The sequence below is a fragment of the Vombatus ursinus genome, unplaced genomic scaffold (genome assembly GCF_900497805.2).
Source record: "Vombatus ursinus unplaced genomic scaffold, bare-nosed wombat genome assembly UNPS02014784.1, whole genome shotgun sequence".
NCBI lineage: Eukaryota > Metazoa > Chordata > Mammalia > Diprotodontia > Vombatidae > Vombatus > Vombatus ursinus.
The window spans coordinates 658,499-682,075 of record NW_020954562.1 but is presented as its reverse complement, the minus strand read 5'-3'; positions in this window follow the sequence as shown (position 1 = coordinate 682,075).

The window sequence follows — 23,577 nt, the reverse complement described above, 5'->3', positions numbered from 1 at the left end:
TACAGGATCTTAGATGAAGGACTGGAAAAGACCTTGGGAGTCACCAAGGCCAGCTGCCCTCATTTTAAAGTCAAGGCTATAAGAGGCTAAACATGCTCAGGGTCATACGGCTGGTGTCTGAGGTAGAATTTGAACCTAGAGGTGTTTGGCTGCAGAACTAGAGTTCTTTCCTTTTTGTTTTCTTGGTGTTTTATTGTGTGCTTTTGTTTTTACACTACAGATGTTTACAGAATGACTCCCACTCTATAAGAGGTCTCTTGTAACAAAGTAAATTTTTAAACAACACTAACAATAGTGTCCCCATTTGAAAGTACATGCAGGATTACACATCTATAGTATTTCTACCTGTCTATTTTTAAAACATTTTTTAATCAACAGAAATTTATTTTTCTCTCCCTTCCACCCCCCAACAAGAAAAACAAATTCCTTGTAACAAATATGTGTGGTGGAGCAAAACAAATTCCCTCATTGTTGATGTTGAGTTGTTTTAGCAGTGTCTGACTCACCATGACCCCATTTGGGGTTTTCTCGGCAAAGATACTGGAGTGGTTTGCCATTTCCTTCTCCAGCTCATTTCATAGATGAGGAAACTAAGGGAAACAGGGTTAAGTGACTTGCACAGGGTCATACATGCTAGTAAGTGTCTGAGGCTACATTTGAACTCAGGTCCGCCTGACACTCTATCTACTGTGCCATTTAGTTGCCAATTCTCTCACTGGCTGTATACAAAAATATTTATATCTCATCCTGCACCCTGAATCTCTCTGTAATGTATGGCATGTTTCATCATTTGTCCTCTAGAATCATGGATGATCATTGTATTGACCATAGTTCTTACAGCTTTTGAAGTGATGTGTCTTCATGTTGTTATTTTATAAATTGTTCTTATGGTTCTGCTGATTTCATTCTTCTTCAGTTTATAAAACTGTTCATTTTTATTAATGTTATAGTATAAATTATTTTTCTGGCTCTAGTCACTCCATTCTGTATCAGTTCACATAAGTTTGTCCATGTTTCTCTGAAATTACCTATTTCTTCATTTCTTTTTTTTTTTAAGGCAGTTAGGGTTAAGTGACTTGCCCAGGCTCATGCATCTAGTAAGCGTCAAGTGTTTGGTCTGAGGCGGGATTTGAACTCAGGTCCTCTTGATTTCAGGGCCAGTGCTTTATCCACTGCGCCACCTAGCTACCCCTATTTCTTCATTTCTTACAGCCCAATAATATTCCATAACATTCGTTTTGTTGTTGAGTTGTTTCAATTGTGTCTCCCTCTTTGTGATGTCATTTGGGGATTTCTTGGCAAAGATACTGAAGTGGTTTGCCTTTTCCTTCTACAGCTCAATTTACAGGTGATGAAACTGAGGCAAACAGGGTTAAGTGACTTGCCCAGGGTCACACAGCTAGTTAAGTAGCTGAAACCAGATTTGAACTCATGAAGATGAGTCTCCTTGATTCCAAGCCCAGTGTTCTATCCACTGAGCCATCTAGCTGTCATAACCATCTATTTCTCAATTGATGTACACCCCTATAGTTTCTAGGTTTTTTTGCCACCACAAAAAGAGCCACTATAAATATATTTGTACTTATACAACCTTTCCCTATTTCTGTGATCTCTTTTGGGTATGGGTTTAGCAATAGTATAGCTATAGTACAGGTCAAAAGGCATACTCTATAATTCTTTTCCTGTATAGTTACAAATTACTTTCCAGAATGGTTGTACACATTTGAAGGTCCACCAGCCAGTGTTCTGTCCACTGAGCTACACTATAGTTCTTAAAGCTAGAAGAGACCTTAGAATTCAACTAGTACCCATCCATACACATTCCACTTTACAGATGAGAAAACTGAGGTCCAGAGATATTAGGAGGCTCAAGCTGTCACAGAGAATAAGTAGTGGTAGACCTGGAATTGTAATACAGGGTCCCCGAACCAAATCTAGTGGTCTCTCCACTCTGCTTTCCTGAGTCAGTTGCCTTTACTGTCTCCAGTTCTTCCTTAAAGACTGTTTCAATATGTTCCAACTCTGTTGAGATCCCTGTGTTGCAGCTTAGGGGTGTAGACTTCCTGTGAACATAAATGCTCTGAATGCTATGACTCATGGCTTGCCATTTTTGATGTGGAACTGATGTTATTGCTGGGTGTTTATGAGAATGCTCAAGTCCAGGGGGCTAGACAATGGGAGTCAGTCTATCACCTGCTTCCTTTGTGACCCTAATTCACCTCTTCCTACTTGGGTTTCTCCATCTGCTAGTGGAGTGACATTGGGGATACCTTGCCCATAGGGTATTCACGATGTCTTTATATGTCTTTATATGTCCTTATAGAGCACCGTGAAATGCTAGGAGTTGGTACGAACTCAGTAAAATGAAATAAAGCTCTAGTTGGACACTTAGGAAAACACTTAAAAAATAATCCAATCGTCTCATGCCTGAAAACTACCTGAATTCCAATGCTTATTCATGAGTTAATACAATTCCATTGGACTCATCTCTATGAGACGATCTGTGAAGGAAGCAAACACTTATTAAGTACCTACTATGTGCTAGACACTTTACAAATATGTCCTTTGTTCTTCACAACAACCCTGGGAGGTAGGTGCTATTATTATTTCTGTTTTACAGTTGAGGAAACTGAGGCAACTGGAGTGACTTGCCCAGGGTCATACAGATAGTAAATGTCTGAGAATTTGAAGTCAGGTATTCATGACTCCAGGTTCAAAGCTCTATCCACTGCACCACCTAGTTGCTTCTAACATAAAAATAAAAACAAAAACAAAAACAAATGATAATGTGAAAGTATGAGTATGGATATTATTAATTCAATATGTTTAATATCTGGGGTCTCATCAATATAGTTATTCCTCCACAAATACAGATCATAGTGCTTTAGAAGGTAGCTTTATGAGTTACTGTCTCCAAAAATATTTACCAGCTGGTGGTCAACTTTTTGGTAATAAGATGGATATTATTACTAGTTATTGTTATTGTTGCTAATAATAATAACAACAACAATAATAATCTAGTGTACTATTATCTCATATTTGTAGATTTCTGAACATTTTCAGAGTACTTTCAGATCTAACCACAACCTCAGGATCTTAATAGGCAAGATATCATTAGGTTCATTGATCAGATGAAGAATGTAAAGTCCATCAAGTTTCCACAACTTTCTGTAGGTCAAAAAGCTAGTTTGTTAATAATAGGATCTAGGAACAGAAGCCTACTCTTTTACCTACTCTATCTACAGGTCTAAGAAGCTTAATTTCTTCCATAGGGCTAATTTTTTTGTTTGTTTTGTTTTGTTTTGTTTTGTTTTGTTTTGCACAGGGCTAATTTTTCATAACCCTGAGCGTCATGGGATTGACCAACTATCTTGTTTGGTCGCCATCTTTTTTTCATATTTACAGACCTAGCAAACAGTTGCGGGCTGTTATTCTGTATAGATCCCCTAGGGATGGGGGAGAGGGGGAAGGATAACGTCCTCAATGTCACACGCTCATCACGCCGTCCTCAAGTCAAGTTTGCCATGAAGTGAGAGCCGAAAGACACGACCATTTGCTTGTTAAACTTGTTCTTCATTGCAAGCCTGAAGAAAAATCTGCTGAAAATCACATTACTGAGTCATTGGGATATCCAAACAGCTCTAAGTAGGGGAGTCAGTGGAGCAGCAAAGGTAATATTCAGACTGAAATGGCTACATCGTGATCCTGTTATGAACCTGTGTTTGCTTTGTGTGTTTTTTCATAAGTGTGCATCTAGCTCTAAGTATCAGAAGGGGAAGGAAGGATTGAACGCCAAAAGAGCCCTTTAAACATCCTTTTTTTCCCCTGCAGGGAATTAAATTGCAAAGGCTGTAAGAGAATGAGAAGAGAATGCAGCAAAGGGGAGGATGCTGCAGACTCATCTATATTGTTTACACCAGTATTTACAAAAATAATTTGGCTGAGTACAATGTGTGACTTGAAATATATCAGTGGGGCCCTAAGTGTTGCCCTGGGGGAGCATTAATATGGAATGCCCCAGAGATATGGAAAGGTCAGGGAAATTGTGGCTCAAAATAAAGGAGATTAAACCTGTTTCTTACTGATGAACGTGAGCATAGCACAATGGAAAGCGCAGTGGGTTTGAAATGAGATAGACCTGGGTTTGAATCCCAGTTCTGCCATTTACTTCCCTTGTGATTTTGCAATTCCATTCCATTCCATTCAACAACCACAATAATAATAGCATTTGACTGGCTCTTTAAGGATTGCAGAGGACTTAGCTTGTGGTATCACATTTTGATCTTCACAACAACCCTTTAAGGTAGGTGCTAATTTTGTTGTTGTTTGGACTTCTCCAATCATGTCTGACTCTGTGACGTCATTTGGGGTTTTCTTGGCAGAGATGGTGGAGTGGTTTGCCATTTCCTTTTCCAACTGAGAAAACTGAGGCAAACAAGTTAAGTGACTTGCCCAGGGTCACATGGCTAGTGTCTGAGGCCTCCAAATGAAGAAAATGAGGCAAACAAGGTTAAGTGACTTGCCCAGGGTCACATAGCTAGTGTCTGAGGCCAGATTTGAACTCATGAAGATGAGTCTTCCTGACTCTAGTCCAGGCATTCTATCCACTGTACCACCTAAACGCCCCAGGTGCTATTATAATCCCTATTTTGTTGTTGTTGGTCCTTAGTTTTAGAAGAGGGCCAATGACATCTCGGGGTGATGTCTTGACTTGAACTGGATTTAAGTGAGAAAGAATTGCACAGCCTCATTAATCCCCATTTTATGGATGAGGAAACAGAGGCAGACAGAGGTTAAGTGACTTGCCTAGGGTCACACAGCTAGCAAGTGTTTGAGGCAGAATTTGAATTCTGGTCTTCTTGATACCATGTCCCCTACAACATCTAGGTACAATCATTTATCAGGTTCTTACTGCTTGCAAGGTGCTAAGCCAAGCATTGAGGATCTAAAGACAAAAAAAGAAACAGTCCCTGTTTTTTATATTTATTTACATTTATATTTTAATGGGGATGGGAGAGAAAAAGATATAATCTACACCAATAAGAAAATACAAAAAATAATTGGGGTAAATTCAGAAAAATTTGCCCATCGACTGAGCAAGTCATTAAGACCTCTCTGGGTTTCAGGTTCTTGACCTTCCAAATCAAATGAGGGCTTGAGGACCTCCCAGGCCCTTTCCAGCTTCTGTGATCCTAAGAATTGTTGGCAATATATTGTATTTGCTTTTTAACATTTTAGGAAGGAAAATATTATCGGGCTTGAAATTTGGCCACGAGAACCCAATTAACACTGCATGAAACCCTAGAGTTGCTGAAGACTAAGAATAAAACCTAGGTTTTCTGTTGTCCCCAGGCTGGCCCCAAACTCCTTGCTCACTAGAAGTTTTTAATAGTCTGCCTTCCCTACAGTAGGCACCCAGATAGTACAAGAAGGGCTCAGTAGCCAACCTCCCTTTTCCAGTTTGTGCTCGTTACTGCCGGTCACGCTCTCGTATTCCAGTTGAGCTGTCCTCCTTACTGTTCTCTTGCCCCAATGCCTTTCCCCAGGCTGCAGCCCATGCCTGAGATCCTCTGCCTCCTCCATGCCACCTCAGATCCCAGCTCTCTTTGAGGCCTGACTTAAGTGCCCTGGGGACTTTCCCAACTATCCCCTTTTGTTGGTGCCCTCCTTCCATCCTCAACATTTTTTGTTTAGGTTTCTTATCTACAGAGCTTCATAACTGTTCGACACCCAATCACCAAATAGAATGTGTATGCTCTTTGAGGGAAGTGTTTCCTTTTTGTTTTTACCTTTCTAATGCCTGGTACATAATTATTAGTTATAAGTGCTTTCTGTATATATGAATGAATGAATGAATGAACTAAAAAATAATGATTTGTGAATTCAACAAGGGACTTAATTTCTCACTGAATTAGGCCAATATGAGATGACAACTTTTTAGGAGTTTTCCTCTGTCCTCTGAGGTTCAGTCTATCTAATCGTACCCTGCAGAAAGCTTTGTGGAGATTTTAAACACAGCTAGATAAAGAGCTATCAAAGGGAAAGGTCAACTAAGGCCCAACCAGGGTATTGCTATCAAAGTTTACAGAGAGACAAGGTCCTCTTTTAGAGACTTCTATTCAATTCAGCACTGACATTTGCTTTCTGTTGTCTTCTCTTTGAGGTTCAGCTTTCTCAGGGGTAAAGTGGGAATAATGAGACATGTGACTTGCTCACAGGGTCAGTCAGTAAGTCAGTCAACAAGCATTTATTAAGTACCTGGTACTATGCTAAGTACTAGAGGCACAAAGAAAGGCAAAAAAAATTCCCTGCTGTCAAGGAGTTCAGACAATATGGAAGACAATGTGGAAGCAATTATGTACAAACAGTAGAGATATGTAGGGATATATATGTATGGATACATATACATGTATGCATGCATATATAAAATATAATATGGGTTGTATATGTGTACATATGTATTGTGTCAGTATACGTACACATATATGTGTGTATACATATACACTCATGCATACATATACACATGTGTATATACATATGCACATATAATATGTGAATATATACATACATAAGGTGCTAGCATTAAGGCGGATCTGGAAAGGCTTCTTCTAGACGATAGAATTTTAACCAGCCCTTGAAGGAAATCAGAGGAGCCGTAAGAGGTAGATTAAGACGGAGAGAATTCCAGGCATGGGGACAGCCAGGGAAATGCCCAGAGTCCAGAGATGGAGTGTCTTGCTTGAGAAACAGCAAAGAAGCCAGTATCATTGGATTATAGAGTAAATGGAGGTAAGCACAGTGTAAGAAGACTGGAAAGCTAGGGGATGGGGTGCAGGAGGGGGGAGCAGAGGACAAGTTATGAAGAACTTTGAATGCCAAACAGAAGAATTTTTATTTGATCCTGGAGGTAATAAGGAGCCACTGGAGTTTATTGAATAAAGGGTGATGTGGTCAGATCTGTGCTTTAAGAAGATCTGTTTGACAGCTGGGTGGAGGATGGACTGGAGTGGACAGAGACCTGAAGCAGGGAGACCAACCAGAAGGCTATTGCAGTAGTCTAGGTATGAGGTGGGGGTAGATAGATGGCACAGTGGATAGAGCACCAGGCCTGGAGTATAAATCCAGCCTCAGACACTTACCAGCTGTGTGACCTGGTAAACAAGTCACTTAGCCTTGTTTGCCTCAGTTTCCTCATCTGTAAAATGAGCTGGAAAAAGAAGTAGCAAATCAGTCCAGTATCTTTGCCAAGCAAACCCCAGATGGGGTCATGAAGGGACTGAAACAACTAAACAACAAAAAAGATGTGAGATGATAAAGACCTAGACGGAGGTAGTGGCAGTATCGGAGGAGAGAAGGTAAGGAAGTGTATTTAAGAGGTGTAGTATCAACAAGCTTGGTAACAATGGACATGAGCAGATAAAAGAGAATGAGAAATTGAGGATAGCATTTAGGTTGACACCCTGAGTGACTGGGAAGGTGATGGTACCTGTGACATCAAGAGGAAAATTAGAAGAGGGGGACTTATTAAGAAAGATAATGAGTTCCATTTGGGACTTACTGAGTTGAAGATGTCCACAGTGCATACAAGTCAAGATGTCTAATAGGCAGTTGGAGATGCAAGACTAGAGTTCAGGGGAGAGGTTAGGTCTGGATAAATAGATTTGAGAACCATTAGCATAGGGCTAATTGAATCCGTGGGAACAGATGAGATCATCCAGCAAAAATGTAGAGAGGGTGAAGGAGCCAAGAAAGAGCCTGGGGGATACCTGTGGTTAGTGGGCATGATGAGGATGAAGATCCAGCACAGGAGCCTGAGAAGGCGAGGTCAGACAGGCAGGGTAGGAGGAGAACCAGGAGAGAATAGACTCTGGAAAACCAAAAGAGAAGAGAGTTATCAGGGAGACGAGGAGAAATGATAGTGTGGTTGAGAGAAGGCCATTAGAGCTGGTCATCAAAAGATCCCTGGTAACTTTGAAGAGGACAGTTTCCATTAGGTGATGGAGTCAGAAGCTAGACTGCAAAGATAATGAGATAATGAATGGAGAAGAAGTAGAGGGACTGATTATGGAAATAGATAACTTTCTCAAGGGGCTTAGCCACAGAAGAGGGCGAGGTATGGGACAATAGCTAGCTATTGGGGATGTGTGGTTTTTGTGTGATGAAATCACATTATTAAACCTTAAAATGCCATGTAAATGCCAATTTTTACTACTCTTAACAATGATAATGTGGCCCAACTGGACAAGGATTGATCATATGAGCCCTGAGCTAGGAGATGATGGGTAAAGGTGAAGGCTCAAGAGATTTTATTTTATTTTTTTGAGGCAATGGGGGTTAAGTGATTTGCTCTGGATCACACAGACAGTGAGTGTCAAGTACCTGAGGTCAGATTTGAACTCAGGTCCTCCTGACTCCAGGGCTGATGCTCTGTGTCACCTAGCTGCCTAATCATCTAAGGTAATTTAAAAGATGGACTAAATTGAATGTGGAGAGACTTGGGAAAATGACTGGTGTACTAGGAGGAGGTTGTGTATTCTTTGCCCCTGGGCATTTGGGGCAAGATTGAAAAAGCTAAACCATTTATGCCTTGTAGAAATAGTTTCCCTTCAAATTTTCTGGTATGAAAGGGGACAGAGCTCAATTAAATACCTGCAGGAGAAAAGAGCTAGGATCCCTGTAGAAGGGAACCAGTGACCAGTCCAGATTGCTGGAGGAGCTGAGCTTTAATCAGCTCAAGAAAGAAACCCACAGAAGAATCCTGAGTTTCTAAGTCACTTCTCCTGTCTAGACCCTGGCCCTTTTGCTACTTTAGGGCAGAGGTTTTATTACCTTTGTGTGGTAGGTACTGACAGGTTAAACAAAATTCCTAGGTGTTTTTACTTGCTTGATAAAATGGGTATTGAGTTAATTCTCAGAAGGATTCACAGGCTAGTAGGAGGTGTTAATGCTGAATACATGGATATATTTTTTAAAATTCTTTTTCAATATTATGTTTATAGAACTATGTACAAGTAGGCCTTTGGAAATTGACTTCTACTTAAATCAAACAGGGAGACAAGAGCAGGGGAACTTTAATAGGATGGGGGCCTGAGTCATGATCTATTTGGGTAAATCCCCACCAAATTCCTAGACTAAGGAGGTGAGTGTTGAAATGCAATAATGGGCAGATCTAAGGAGAAAGAGGCTGATAACTCTGTCTGAGAGTCATCAAGGTCTGGGCAGTTATAGTAAAAGACCCTTAGGTGTTAAGAGGGAAGGATTGGATTGACAGCTCGATGGGTCGGAGGGACTGACTGCTTGAAAAGGTCCAGGTTTTTTTTTTCCCCACAGTGTTCTCTGCGCATGACACCCGTGACAATAAAGATGTTGTTGTTTGTCCTTCATTTTTTGAAAAGGGCTAATGACATCATGGGGTGATGTCTTGACTTGCTCATGAATTGGATTTAAGTGAAGCAGAGTTGCCCCAAATTTTCAGCCTCCACTCTCTCTTTTTGGTGAGGCAATTAGGATTAAGTGACTTGCCCAGAGTCAGCCAGCTAGTGAGTGTCATGTGTCTGAGGTCAGATTTGAACTCAGGTCCTCCTGACTCCAGGGCTGGTGCTCTATCCACTGCACCACCTAGCTGCCCCAGCCTCCACTCTCTCTTCCAGAGTCGTTGGAGTCCAGTGGCAAAACTAAAGTCAAGACTACTGGCAACAGCCCAGGTTGCAGTGGATGCCCTGGGCATCTTCAACATCTGACCAAGCTCTGAGCTCTCCACAGCCCTCATGGCCATTGGAACAAATTGGTCTCATTTATCCATTCTGCTGGGGGAAGCCTTAACATGCTTGGGATAGACAGCCCCCTAACTCACTGACGGGGTTTGAGGCTTGTCAGTTACCCTCAACCTGGTTTAATCTGTCTCCCCATACAGTTTACTGGAGTGCGGCCGCTGCACACGTGACAGCTTCTTGGAGCCACAGGGGAGAGGTGGGTGAAGGTGGACACCAGAGGTGGATGAGCAGCCCTGAGAAGGGCTCGATAAGCCCTCACACTGGAGATGCTAGAACCCATACACCCTAACACAAGAATACTTAATTTGGAGTCAAGAGAGCTGGGTTTAAATTCTGACTCTGTGACTTCAGACAAATACCTTCTCTCAGCCTCCTCATCTATAAAATATAGGGGATCATACTGGCCCTACCCTATTTGACGAGCTATTGGGAGGAAATTGCTTTGTTAAATTTAAATCATTTTAGAAATGTGAGTAACCCTCTCTTCTACTGCTATAAGAATCGCCCAATTTGCTATCATTTGACCCTGATACTTACTACCTGTGTGACCACAGGCAAGTCACTTACCTACCCTGGGCTTCAGTTTCTTTTTCTTCTTCTTCTTCTTCTTTTTTTTTTTCTTTGTGAGGTATTCACGGTTAAGTAAGTGACTTTCCCAGGGTCACACAGCTAGTGAGTATCATGTGTCTGAGGCCAGATTTGAACTCAGGTACTCCTGACTCCAGGGCTTGTGCTCTATCCATGTTGCCAGCTAGCTGCCCCTGGGCCTCAGTTTCTTTATCTGTAAAATGGGAGTGGGAGTTTGAATTGGGTGATTTCTAAAGCCCCTTCCAGTTCAAAATCTGTGCTCCCATGAGCTGCAGCTGCTGGAAATTCCTCGGTTAAAAGAGTGGTGCCTTAACGGCAGGATTCCAGCCGTCTTCACCCCTCCAGCACGGCATAGTGGGAAGAACTCTGGGTTGGCAGTTTGAAGCCCAAGATTAAAATCTCTACTGTCCAGATTACTCTGTGGGTGACCCAGGGCGAGTCAATTTCTCTGGGCCTCAGTTTCCTCACCTGAAACAAAGGAATTGTGCTAGATAATCTCTAAAGTTTCTTCTACCTGGTCCCTGCAGGACCAGGACCTTCTCAAGGTCCCTGCAGGGTCATCTGGCTTCTTCCTAGTATCTGTTAGGAAGATGTGAATGTGCCAGTGAAAGGAAGTGAAGTAATGGCTGTAGCTGGGTGAAAAATGTGTCTCGCCCATGTCCCAAACCACAGTGGAGTCGGCTGTCCTAGGCAGACGCGCTCCTCTAACTTGGAAGCAGGGAGGGATTTGGGAGCAGGCTGCCCTTCCCAAAATGATCAATTTTTTTCACCTCCTGGTTCTGATTGGCATCAAACCTATTCCCCGTAGGATCCCCAAGGCCTGGCCTAGAAACAGTGCTTCGGGCCCTTCCCCCTCCTCTTCCTTCTCCTGAGCAGTGGAGCAGATCTGGCCCTGGGCCAGCCTCTGGAGGGATGACTTGGGGATAGAAAGAGGAGGAGGAGGGGTGGGGCTGGGAGACTTGTATTACCCGTTCAAAGCCTAATGCAGGATCAGATGGGTACTTCTGGCCAAGCCAGAAAGAGCTCCCAGGCCCAACATTGAGCACGGGGCTTTTGCAGAGAAAGCAGCCTTGCTCCCTGATTGGCCTGTCCTTAATATGTTAAGGATTGTTTGGTTTTGGTTTGGGGAGAAAATAGGACCAGCTGCCCCCTCCCCTCTTTGCTAACACATCCTCCCTCCCAGTGTACCTACTGACATATGTACACCGATCCTCACACTGAAGAGGCATCTTTCAGCCCTGGAAAGTTGCCTCCTGACCGCCCAACCAGGGAAAAGGCCTCTTTGGAGCAAAGGCAGGACAATGGGGCTGCAGGGCCCCCCAGGTTAGGCGGCAGCTGCAGAAGGCGCCCTCGAGATGGCTGCCCCTTAACCTTCCCATTGAAAAATATTTGGGAGCCCAGAAGGGAGAAGGAAGATTCTTGCCCAACCTGTCCAACAGGCAGCAAAGCCCCGGCCTTCCTTGCAGACGTGCGGGAGACCAGGACCGCTGTTCCTGCTTGTCAGGGCGTGGGCGCTTCCTCCTGGGGACAGGCTGTTGCCAAGACCAGGCAGTTGACTCCCTCGGACTCCGGGTCTGAAGGATGCCTGTTTGCATAGCTCGCAATGGAGGGAGCTACTCGGAGCAGCTGGTTGTAATTATGCACTCGGGCTTCAGAGGAAGTTGCTGGCTGTGGGGAGTGTGTGCGGGGCGGGCTGCAGATTGGCTGCTGCTCTTAAGGGAACAATGGGGATAGAAAAACAGTGGTACCGAGGGAAAGGACAAGGACGGAGGAGGAAGGGAGGAGGGAGGAGGGAGGAGGAAGGGCACGAGCTCTCCGGCTGGTCTGGATCAGGAGCTGCCTTGGCATATGTGCCTTCTCAATGCCGGGGAGTTGGGGGAGAGGCAGGTGGAGGGGTACCACCTATATCCCAGCACCAAGAACCCTTAACATGTATTACTCTAAGTGAAAAACAGGGCAAGTGTGTGCTTCTCTGCAGAACTCTATGTGCAAATAAAAGAGGGGATGGGGTGGGTGGGAAATAGCTATACCTGCTTCAAGCCGCCTTTGGGGACAAAAGCAGGACGAGTTGGCATGTTGAACAACTTTTCAGCCTATTTAATCTAAATTGACTGAATCTTTACAGACACTGGTCCCTAGGAAAAACCAGAAACGACGCCAAGCCCACAATGAAATAGACAAATAGCTCTCAACTATAAAATGCCGTTAAGCACTTCAGCATACCCCGTACCCGATCACACACCTGGAGACAGAAAGCAGACCCAGACTTCAAGCAGGGGAATGGCGATCGATTAAGGAAAAGGATTTTCCGCTGGAGACAAACTTTGTTCCGTTAATATCACGATGGGGCTGAGGGAGGGCTTCATGGCTCATTTCATGTGTTCCCCAGGCCACTCTATTAGTAAATATGCCCAGCTACATCCACCGCGGGGTAGACTTGCTGCACTCAGCTCAGGGGCCGCTGGCCAGGAGTTGGAACAAATGCATCTGTCCATGCCTCCCCCTCTACCACTACCACCTCAACACAGAGTAAGAAAATCTCCAAGTTCCTGCCAAGTCAGTAAGCTCCAAACCAGCCTCCTGGGGAGGCTGATATTCTAGTGGCCTTTTAGTGACCTCTCTGTACTTGGGAAAATTTTGATTTCTCTTCTCCCAAAGTGTCACCCACCTACTTGGAATTGGGCTGCCAGGAAGAGGCGGCCACACAATGCCACACTATTATGAGGTCAACACACACATACATACATAAATATATCCACATTATATATCTTCACATTTTATATGTGTGTGTGTATCCATATTATATATAAATAAATCTGGCCTCAGACACTTATTAGCTATGCAACCCTGGGCAAGCCACTTAAGCATATTTCCCTCAGTTTCCTCATCTGTAAAATGAGCTGGAGAAGGAAATGGCAAACCATTCTGGTATCTTTGCCAAGAAAACCCCAAATGAGGTTGTAAAGAGTCAGACATGACTGAAATGTCTGAAAAACAACACATAAAAGTGTGTGTTTTGCACACGTATAGCCACATATTTGTTTTTGTTGTTATTCAGTTGTTTGAATCGTGTCTAATTCCTCCTCCCTCCATTTGGGGTTTTCTTGGCAACGATATTGGAGTGGTTTGCCATTTCCTTTTTCAGCTATATGTAGGGATATGCTAGAGCCAACTTGAAGTGGGTCCCAAAAGCCAATGGTTAAATTTTCAGTGTGAGCATTTATACCTTAAAAATCATTAAACACTAAAAACCAGGGTTTAATTTATTCTTTTGTTGATTATCTAGATTTAAAGTGATGGAGAAAATGTTAGTAATGCAAATTAATCTTAAAAGTGTATGCTGCCTGAATTCCCCTAGAGAGCTGGTTGTTAAACACTTATTAGTAAATTGTTAAACACTTACCAGCACACCATTGTAGATAGAAAGTGATGTGAGAAAGAAGACCTTAGAGGGAAGAGGGAGAATGGGAAAGACATCCTACAGAAAGTTGTATTAGATCTGAGCCTTGAAGGAAGCCAGGAAAAATCAGAATCTGAGATTAGGAGGGACTGTCTTCCAGGTGTCAAGATAGCCAATATAGGGGCAGCTAGATGGCAAAGTGGGTAGAGCACTGGCCCTGGAGTCAGGATGAGCTGAGTTCAAATCCGACCTCAGACACTTGATACTTACTATTGGTGTGACTCTGGGCAAGTCACTTAACCCCGATTGCCTCACCAAAAAAAAAGAACCCTCATTTCAAATTTAGGGGGCAGCTAGGTGGCACAGTGAATAGAGCACCAGCCCTAGAGTCAGGAGGACCTGAGTTCAAATCTGGCCTCAGACACTTAACACTCACTAGTGGTGTGACTCTGGGCAAGTCACTTAATCCCAACTGCCTCACAAAAAAAAAAAAAATAGCCAGTATAAATGCTTAGAGTTGGGAATCAATTGTGGGCAAAGATAGAGTTACTCAAGAAAATGTTTCATTTCAAAGAGCTAATCAGAGCAGAAACTAGGAAGAGGCATTTTGGTACAGTGCACAGAATACTGGATTTGGCTTCAGATCATCTAAGCTTGAATCCCAGCTCTACTAATTAATATCTTTGTGACACTGAAGAAATCACTTAACCTCTGTGGTCCTTAATGTCCTCATCTTTCAAACTGGAGAATTGGACTAGATGGTCTTTAAGGTTGTTTTCCCGCTCTAAATCCTAGGGATCTTATCGTTTTTTCGTGGGGAATGAAAAAGGTGGTCCAGATCTATGATTTTAGGAGTATGGGGAACTGGCAGTATGGAAATTCCCTTCTGGGAAGATGAAGCCACTGGTCTGTGACTTAGAATCTTTGAGAGTGGCCTGAGTGTACTCGGGTCAGATGACTTGCCCATGCTCACGTAGGCAAGCTAGCACGAGTCAGAGGTTGAACTTGAATGCTGGTCTTTCCAACTCCAACTCTGATCATTATGCTATCTACACGGATTCACCTGTCATCTTGCAGATAGGAACCCAAGGACCTCAGAGTATAAATAACCTAACCAAATTCACGTAGTGGCAGAGCAGAACCCTGCTCCTGTCTCATTAAATTCAGTGTGCTTTCCATAATCCACACTGGCTCCTCCCAGATTCAGTTTTTTTCAGCTCTTTGAAATTATGGTTTCTCCCCTAGCAAGGGAGTCCCCAAGACTCATGCTTGGCATAGACACTAATTGTCACAAAGGCATTCAGTTGGTCTAGCAGCTTCTGGTTGCCTAATCCCTTGGTCCCTGGCCCTTTAATTCAGCTACATTTCCTGGGTAGTTCTCTGAAATCCCTAGAATGCAGTCGCTCTGAGAGAAAGTGCTGGGTCAAGAAAACTTCCGGGGCCATCTCCATAAAGATTTGCACAATAAATAGCTAATAACAACTCCTTTGGAGCAACTGTAGTGGGTAGAACTAACAATTCCAGCAGAGGTCTTTGAAGTTGGGTCCAGATGCTCCAAGCTAAGGAGCACTTTGATGCAGCTGGAAGGATCTTCAAAGCTTCCGGGAGAGGGATTAAAAGCACTACCTGTAAGCAATTGTTCGGGGTCCTAGCGAGGCAGGAGAAGGCCACACATACAACAAGACAAACAAACTGTGAGTCCCAGGGAAGGAACTGCTCTGTTGGGCTCTGAACCAACACGGGATGAAATGTACAATTGGACACTCCTGACCTAAATTCCCCGCCTTTAAAACAAGTAAAAATTTGGGTCTTCTTTACACCCAAAGGGAGACCTTACTGGCCTACATCTGTCAATTTCCATCATCTGTAATTGAACATTTCAGGTTATTTAAAATGCTGTTGAGAAAGGAATCGTCTCCACCCCCAAGCTATATTCATAGAATCGCTCTGTGTTCAAAGAATCCGAGATTTTCAGCTGGAAGGGACCTTTTGAAGCTATAGGGTTGTAGATCTAAAACTGGAAAGGTCATGGAATCCAGCCCTTTCATTTTTCAGACAAGGAAACTGAGACTCCAAGAGGTTAAGAAAATAAGCCCCTATAAAGCACCTACTTTGCGCCAGGAATTTTGTCATGCGCTTTACAAATATTATGGGGCAGATAGGTGTCAAAATGGATAGAGCACTGGGCCTGGAGTCAGGAAGATCTGAGTTCAAATCTGACCTCACACCCTTCCTAGCTGTGCAACCCTGGGCAAGTCACTTAATCCTTTTGCCTCAGTTTCCTCATTTGTATAATGAACTGGAGAAGGAAAGAGCAAATCACTGCTGTACCTTTGCCAAGAAAACCCCAAATGGGGTCATGAATAATCAGACATGACTAGAAAACTACTGAACAAGAATTACAAATATTATCTTTGCCTGCTTTCAAGGAACTCACAGTCTAATGGAGAAGTGTAATGATGTGCCCAGGGTCACAAAATTTGTATTTTAATCATCTGACATTTAATAAGAATTAGCATTTATACAACTATTATGTCATTTGATCTTCACAACAACCCTGGGGGAGGGGGTTAGAGGCTATCTTTATACCAATTTTACAGAAGACTAAGGCAGACAGAGGTTAAGCGACTTGTTCAGGATCACACAGCTAGTAAGTGTCTGAAATTAGATTTGAACTCAGATCTTCCTGATTCCAGGTTCCCCTGGCTATCTACTTCACCACCTACACAGCTAGCCCAAGTCAGTACCAGAGCTGAGATTTGAATCCAGGTCCAGAGATAGGAGGAGTACTACATATCTTGGACAACCTCCTCGTTTTACAAGTGAAAAAACTGAGGCCCAGAGATCTTCACTGTCCTACCCAAATAGCAAATCTAGAATTTGAACCCAGGGTTTCTGGCTGCAGGCTCAGTACAAATTTCTACTGTGCCACCCTGTGTTATGAACCAAGAAGAGGATTAATTTACAAATTTGGTTCTGAATCAAACATCATTTAATTTAAGATGAAGGTGGACAAGCTACAGTTCTCATTTGATTATCATTAATAATGGAGGAAGTACATCCATGAAGGCCAATCACCAAGCCAATGAGTGATGGACTAAATCCTGGGGAGCTCTGCCCCCATTCACACAACTGATAAAAATGTTGGAGGATTTGAACTCGGGACTTCCTAGCTCCAAGCCCAGCATTCAGTCCACTTCTTGATGCTGCCTCGATCTATTGACTAATTCCTCCTCAAACACTTTTTGCCATATTGCAGTGGGGCTGGAGGTGGAGCGGTGAAGCCCAGCCATCAGAGGCATTCTTCATTGATGAGTAAACGGAATATTGCCAGAAATACCTTTTTAAATCAGGGCTACCGTTTGTATCACCAACACCCCACGATGCATTAAATCTCAGCTCTGTTTCCTTGCTATTGCGTGTCTTCAGGAAAATCATTCCCTTTGTCCGTGCCTCAGTTTCTTCAGCTGTAAATCAAAGGAAATGGACTGGATAGGCTGTAAGGTCCCTTCCTGCTCTAAATCCAATGAACCTCAAAACCCTGTGCTGAAAACTGGGGCCCGACTTTCTCCCTCCTCCTCATACCCTGAAAATACTGTCTCATACTGGTATTGTTCAAGGAAATAAAAATGGGCTCAGGCCGTATTTGGGGGTGGGACTGGAGAGGGGGCAGGGCAGGGTATACCAAGCAGCATTCTGGGCCTGGTCATTTTATGGGGCAAGAGCTGCCAGATCTTCAACAGTGGCACATGGGCTCCAAGCCCTTTCTCTGGGGGTGGGGGCGCGGGTAGCTACACAGTACACAGACAGGTGAGTACTGACTTCAAGTGGACAAGTGACAGGCAGAGGAGACAGGGATGGCCAATGGTGTCATCTTTCACCCTGGGCTGCTAACCCCTTTGGAAGGCCTGCAGCTCCCACCTGGAGCACCCACCTGCTCAGAAAAGAATCTGTAAACTTCTGAGCCACTCATCAACTTGGGAGAACTGGAAATGCCCATAAGCCTCCAGGTATGGCTAACCCATTCTCTGCCCAAGCCCCAAGGAAGCTCAGTTTAAGGATAAAATGTAAGTAATGGAGCTTGGGGGATGGGGCAGTCAGCCAAGCTGGAAGGAAAGGTGTGTGAATGTGTATGTATGTGTGTGTGTGTGTGTGTGTGTATGTGAGTGTGACTATGTGCATGTGTATGTGAGTGTATGTATGTGTGTGAGTGTATGTGTATGTGAGTGTGATTATGTGTATGAGTGTGTATGTGTGTGTATGTAAATGTGTGAGTATGTGTATGTGAGTGTGTATGATGTGTGTGTGAGTGTGTATATGTGAGTGTGTGGTATGTGTGGGTAAGAGCTCCACTAAAGAAGCCTTCAGGAACAAAGCTCCTGTATAATAAACTTGGCCGCATGAAGAAAAAAAATAAAAAAGTGAGTAAATCATGTGGAAGAGTGTTGGTGTGAGGCGTGTGCTCAGCTGTCCTGACCCAGATTCCTCTGGGCATGGGCAAAGGTAAAAGGGAGGGAGTCTCAACCGAAGACTGTTTTTGGTTGATCCCAGCATCTTTTTCCCTTTCTGAGCCCTTTACCCCAAGCTGTGTGAATTGAGTCACCACCTCTTATGCCCACTGTCCTTCTGCTATCTACATCTTTGTTCCCCACCCCCTCCCCCCCCAAAAAAATAAAAACCCAAATAGGAAAGGATCTGCCCTCAGTCATTCAGTTTTTTGTGATAACTCATCCCCTATTGTCCCTACGATAAAATTCAAACTTTTCTTTTGGACATTTAAAGCCCATCACAGTCTGACTCCAGCCAGCTAACCGTTGTGGTCTCACTACACATCACCACCCTTCATTTTCTCCATGTCTCAGCCAGACTGGCCGCTTTGCTGGACCAGACCTGCGATCTCTGGTCCCTGAGCCTTTGCAGAAGCTCTTTCCCAAGCCTGGAATGCTCTCCATCCCTGGCCAGCCTACTGAAATCCCCCAGCTCATTCAGAGCCTGGCTTCCTTTAAGCCTGGCTTAGCCAAACAACCATTTCAAAACAAAACCTACCTTGGTCCCTCCAGTGAGTTGCAAACAGCTCCTGCTAAGTTATTTCATATTTATTTATCTACATAAATATTATATTTCTTAAAAAATTATATTCCTCCCACTAGAATGCAAACTCCAGGAAGACAGGGACTTTCCCTCTTTTTTCTTTATATCCCCAGCAGCCAGCACAGGGCCTGGATCATATTAGAATAGAATGCTGCACCTGGAATCAGGAAGTCCTGGGTTCAAATTCAGCTTTGGACACTTACCTAGCTGTCTCTGGGCAAGTCATTTAACTGCCTCAGTTTTCTCATCGGTAAAGTGGGCACAGTAATTGCACCTACTTCCCAGGGTTGTTGTGATGATAAAATGAGATGTTTATAAAGACCATTGCAAACTTCAAAATGCTATATAAATGCCAGCTGTTGTTATTGTTATTATTATATAACTGGATGATATTTGTATGACTGCACATTAAGATGAGTGATTTTATCTTTGTTGTGTTATTTCAATCAGGTCTTTACAATTTCTAACTGAAGGAGGGAAAGGCTTTTGTTCCTAGTAAAGGACACCACGTCCCAATCTTCCACTGGAAGGATGTCATGGAAGGACCAGTCCAGTGTATATAGGAAGCTAAGAATAGGAAAGAACAGCAGTGTGGGTCGTACTATACAGTAAGACCCAACTCACTTAAGGCCCAGGAGCCTCTTGGAATCCCTAGCTTCCATCAAGGCTTTCAGCTCAGGTACCATGTTCTTCATTAGGCCTCTCCAGTTCCTCTCCCTGGCTAGGGTCAGTGTCTTTCCTCCCTCCCTCCCAGGTGATCTGCTTTGTATGGGTTTTGCATGTCCCTATAAAGGTGAATGTTGTCTCCTGGATTGGAATGTAAATTCCTTGAGAATAGGGAACTGCTTAGCTTTGGGGGTTTGAGTGTCCAGTGCCTAGCACTGTGCCTGACACCTAGCTGGCGTACAACAAATGCTTGTTGATTGATTACAACTCAAGGAGGTGGGGAAGTATAGGACACAGCAAAACAAAGAATCGGGTTGGTTTGGTTAGCACAGCTAGTAGTGCAAGAAACGGGTGGGAATACTGGCCCTGGCATCAGCAAGACTTGAGTTCAAATCTGGCCTTTGACACTTATTAGCTGTGTGACCCTGGGCAAGTCACTTAACCCTGATTGTCTCCAAAAAAAAAAAAGTGGGAAGAAGGGTGACACAACAATATGGGGTCCTTGAATGCCAGGCAAAGGATTTTGATATTTACCAGGCAGGCAACAGGGAGTCAGTGAAGGGTTTTTGAATGGAGAAATAAGATGACCTTGAATAATAGTCCATATTTACATGTTGTTGTTGTTCAGTCATTTCTGACTCTTTGTGACCCCTTTTAGGGTTTTCTTGGCGAAAATACTGGAGTAGTTTGCCATTTCTGTCTCCAACTCATTTTACAGATGAGGAAACTGAGGCAAACAGAATTAAGTGACTTGCCCCAGGTCACACAGCTAATAAGTGTCTGAGGCCAGATTTGAACTCAAGTCTTCCTGACTGTAAGCCTGGTGCTCTACCTACTGTGACACCTCGCTGCCCCCCATATTTACATAGCACCATATATATAATCTCACTTGATCCTCACAGCAACTCTGTAAGATAGATATCACCATTCCCATTTTTCCAGATGAGGAAACAGGTAGAAAGATAGATTAAAAAACTTACCCAAGGTCCCACAACTATTAAGTGTCCAATGTAGGATTTTAACTCAGTTCTTTCTGACTTCATATTTAGCACCTTATCCATATGCTGGCTGCCTCTTCATCCTCACTCCAGAAACTACTAACTCTTGATAACTTCCTTTGTTTTTATTTGTGTTCATTTGTAACTTTTTCATTTAGTCCAAGCCCCTCATTTTACATACAAGGAAACTGAGGCCTTGAGGAAGGAAGTAACTTTCTCAGGACCTCTGCGGAGTCATTTCAGACACGTCCAACTCTTCTTTGACCCCATTTGGGGTTTTCTTGACAATGATACTGGAGCGGTTTGCCATTATTTGAATTAGGTCCTCCTGACTCCAGGCCCAGTGCTCTGTTCACTGTACCACCTAGGTGTCCTTTCTCAGGGTTACAAGTGCCAGATCCAGAATGAGATTCATACTTGGGTTGATTCTGTACAACACACCTTTATTAAGTACCTCCTAGGGCCTAGGCAAACACAAACACGAACCAGTCCCTGCCCTCTAGGAGCTTATATTCTACTAAGGGAAAGTTGAGGTAGGAAAATCCACTAAACAAAGAAAATTCCAGAGAGAAGTTCATACCTGAACTGAGCTTCAAAAGAAGACAGCTCTTGAAGAGGCAAAGACGAGGAAGGGATGCAGAAGGTGGAGTGTTGAGTTTGGAGAGCACCTTCTGGTCTGGTTTGGCTGGAATGTCAAGTCTTTAAGGAGAATCAAACAAAACAAGGTTGGAGACATAACTGGGAACTGGATTGTGGAGGCTTCAGTATCAGCTGAAGGAGCTGACATTTTATCTTCTAAGTAAGGGGGAGCCACTAAAGGTTTTAGAACAGGAGAGTGGCAAGGTCAGACCTGTGCCACAGGAAAATAAGTCTGGTAACAGTATGGAGGTCAGATTAGAGATGGGTGACCCTGTGTGCAGGAAGACCAATCAGGAGGCTGTTATAATACTCCAGGGAAAGGGGGGTGAGGACCTGGTCTAGGATGCTGACTGCGTAAGCAGAGAGAAGGGGAAGGACGAGAGAGATTTGGCAGTAGTAGAATAGATAAGACTGTAATTTGACAGAGGTTCAATGACCTATCGAGGCAAGATTTGAACTCAGTTCTTCCCGAGGCCATGTTTAGAACCCTGTGTACTACTTAGATAAGGGGGCCTTAGACTACCAAACAAGGTGGCAGAGGGGATGGCAGTGCCCTTACCAGAAACAGGGAGGACTGGAAGAATAGGAGAAGGTTTAAGAAGGAGGAAAACAAGTTTTGTTTTGAACGCAGTGTTTGAGTTCAATCAACAAGGCTCCTGCTTTCTGCCAAGTCCCCTGCTAGGAGCTGGAGATACACATATAAAGAACAAGTTACTTCTGATGAGGGAAGCAGAACATATGTAAGTATATTAAGAATAAATACAAATAGGGGCAGCTAGGTGGCACAGTGGAGAGAGCACTGGCCCTGGAGTCAGGCGGACCTGAGTTCAAATTCGACTTTAGACACTTAACACTAGCTGTGTTACCCTAGGCAAGTCACTTAACCCCATTGCCTAGCCCCCCCCCCAAAAAAATACAAATCAAGGTAGGTAGTTAAACACAAAGTATATAGGAAAGGAGAGTGTTAGGAATTGGGAAGAATTCCTACAGGATATCAGCAGACAGTAGGCAATGCAAGGTTAATATTCAGAAGAGAGATTAGGGCTGCACGGATAGATTTGGGAACCATCCTTATAGAGATGATTACTGATTGACTTAGTATGAGATCCCCAAGGGAAAGAGAGAAGAGGGCCTGATACAAAGCTGTAGGAGTCAGGAGATGGAGGGTTATTCAGCAAAGAAGAGGTAGACCAACTGGTTGGACAGGTAGGAGGAGAACCGGGAGAAAACACAGAGAAGCCGAGGGAGGAGAGACTGTTCAGGATCAGGAGCTGGTCAACAGTATCAGGAAGGATAAAGACTAAAAATTGCTGGGTTGTAAAGGGGAAGGGATATATTTGGAAATGAAAGTGGTGTCAAAACAAAATATAGCCATTGTAAAATTGCAAGGAGGTTTGAGAAGAGAAGGGAGTTTTGACCTAGGAGAGAACTACTCTAAATCATTGGGATTAGGGGAGCAGCACGTCTGAATTTGCTCAGTGAAACTGAGGAAGTTCCAGCTGACTCTGCCTTCCAGGGTCCTGTGATGATGGTAGTGTTTAGTACAATTAAACTCAATGTACATTTATGGAGGTCTTACTATGCGCAGGCAGTGTGTTGAGTGATTCAAAGACAAAAATGAAACAGCCCCTCCCCTTGAGAAGCTTACATTATACTGTGTTAGTTTGCTCCTCTCCAAACACCAGCAAGCTGGAATGGTGGAAGGGAGTTTAGGCTAGAGGTCTGCTGGTCACCAAGTGACCAGACATCACACACATGGTACCAGCTCTAACAACATTCCAAGATGGTGGGACGCATAACATATCTAGATTTCTCATATATGGAGCATATACTTGGTTTTGAAAGTGCTGATAGCATAGTGCTTAACACATAGTAGATGCTTAATAAATGCTTGTTTCCCTCCCTCCCTCCCTTCCTCCCTTTCTCCTTTCCTTCCTCCCTCCTTTCCTCTTTCCTTTCTTCCTTTCCTTTCCTTCCTTCCTTCCTCCTTTCCTCCTTCCTTCCCTTCTTCATTCCTTCCCTTGTTTCCTTCCTTCCTTCTTCCCTCCTTTCCTCCCCCTCTTTCTTTCCTCCCTCCCTCCATCCTTCCTTTCCTCCCTCTCTCTCTCTGTTCTTCCTTTCCTTCTTTCCTTCCTCCCTCTCTCCTTCCTTCCCTACCTCCTTCCTTCCCTACTTCCTTCCTTCCCTTGCTCCCTCTATCCCTCTTTCCTCCCCTCCCTTGATCCCTCCTTCCTTCCTTTCCTCCTTCCTTTCTTCTTCCCTCCTTCACCCTCCTTCCCCACTCCCTCTCTCTTTCCATTCCTCCCTCCCTCTTCCTACCTTCCTACCTTCCTTCCTTCCTTCCTCTCTCCCTCCCTCCTTCCTTCCTTCCTTCTTTCCTTCCTTCCTTCCTTCCTTCCTTCCTTCCTTCCTTCCTTCCTTC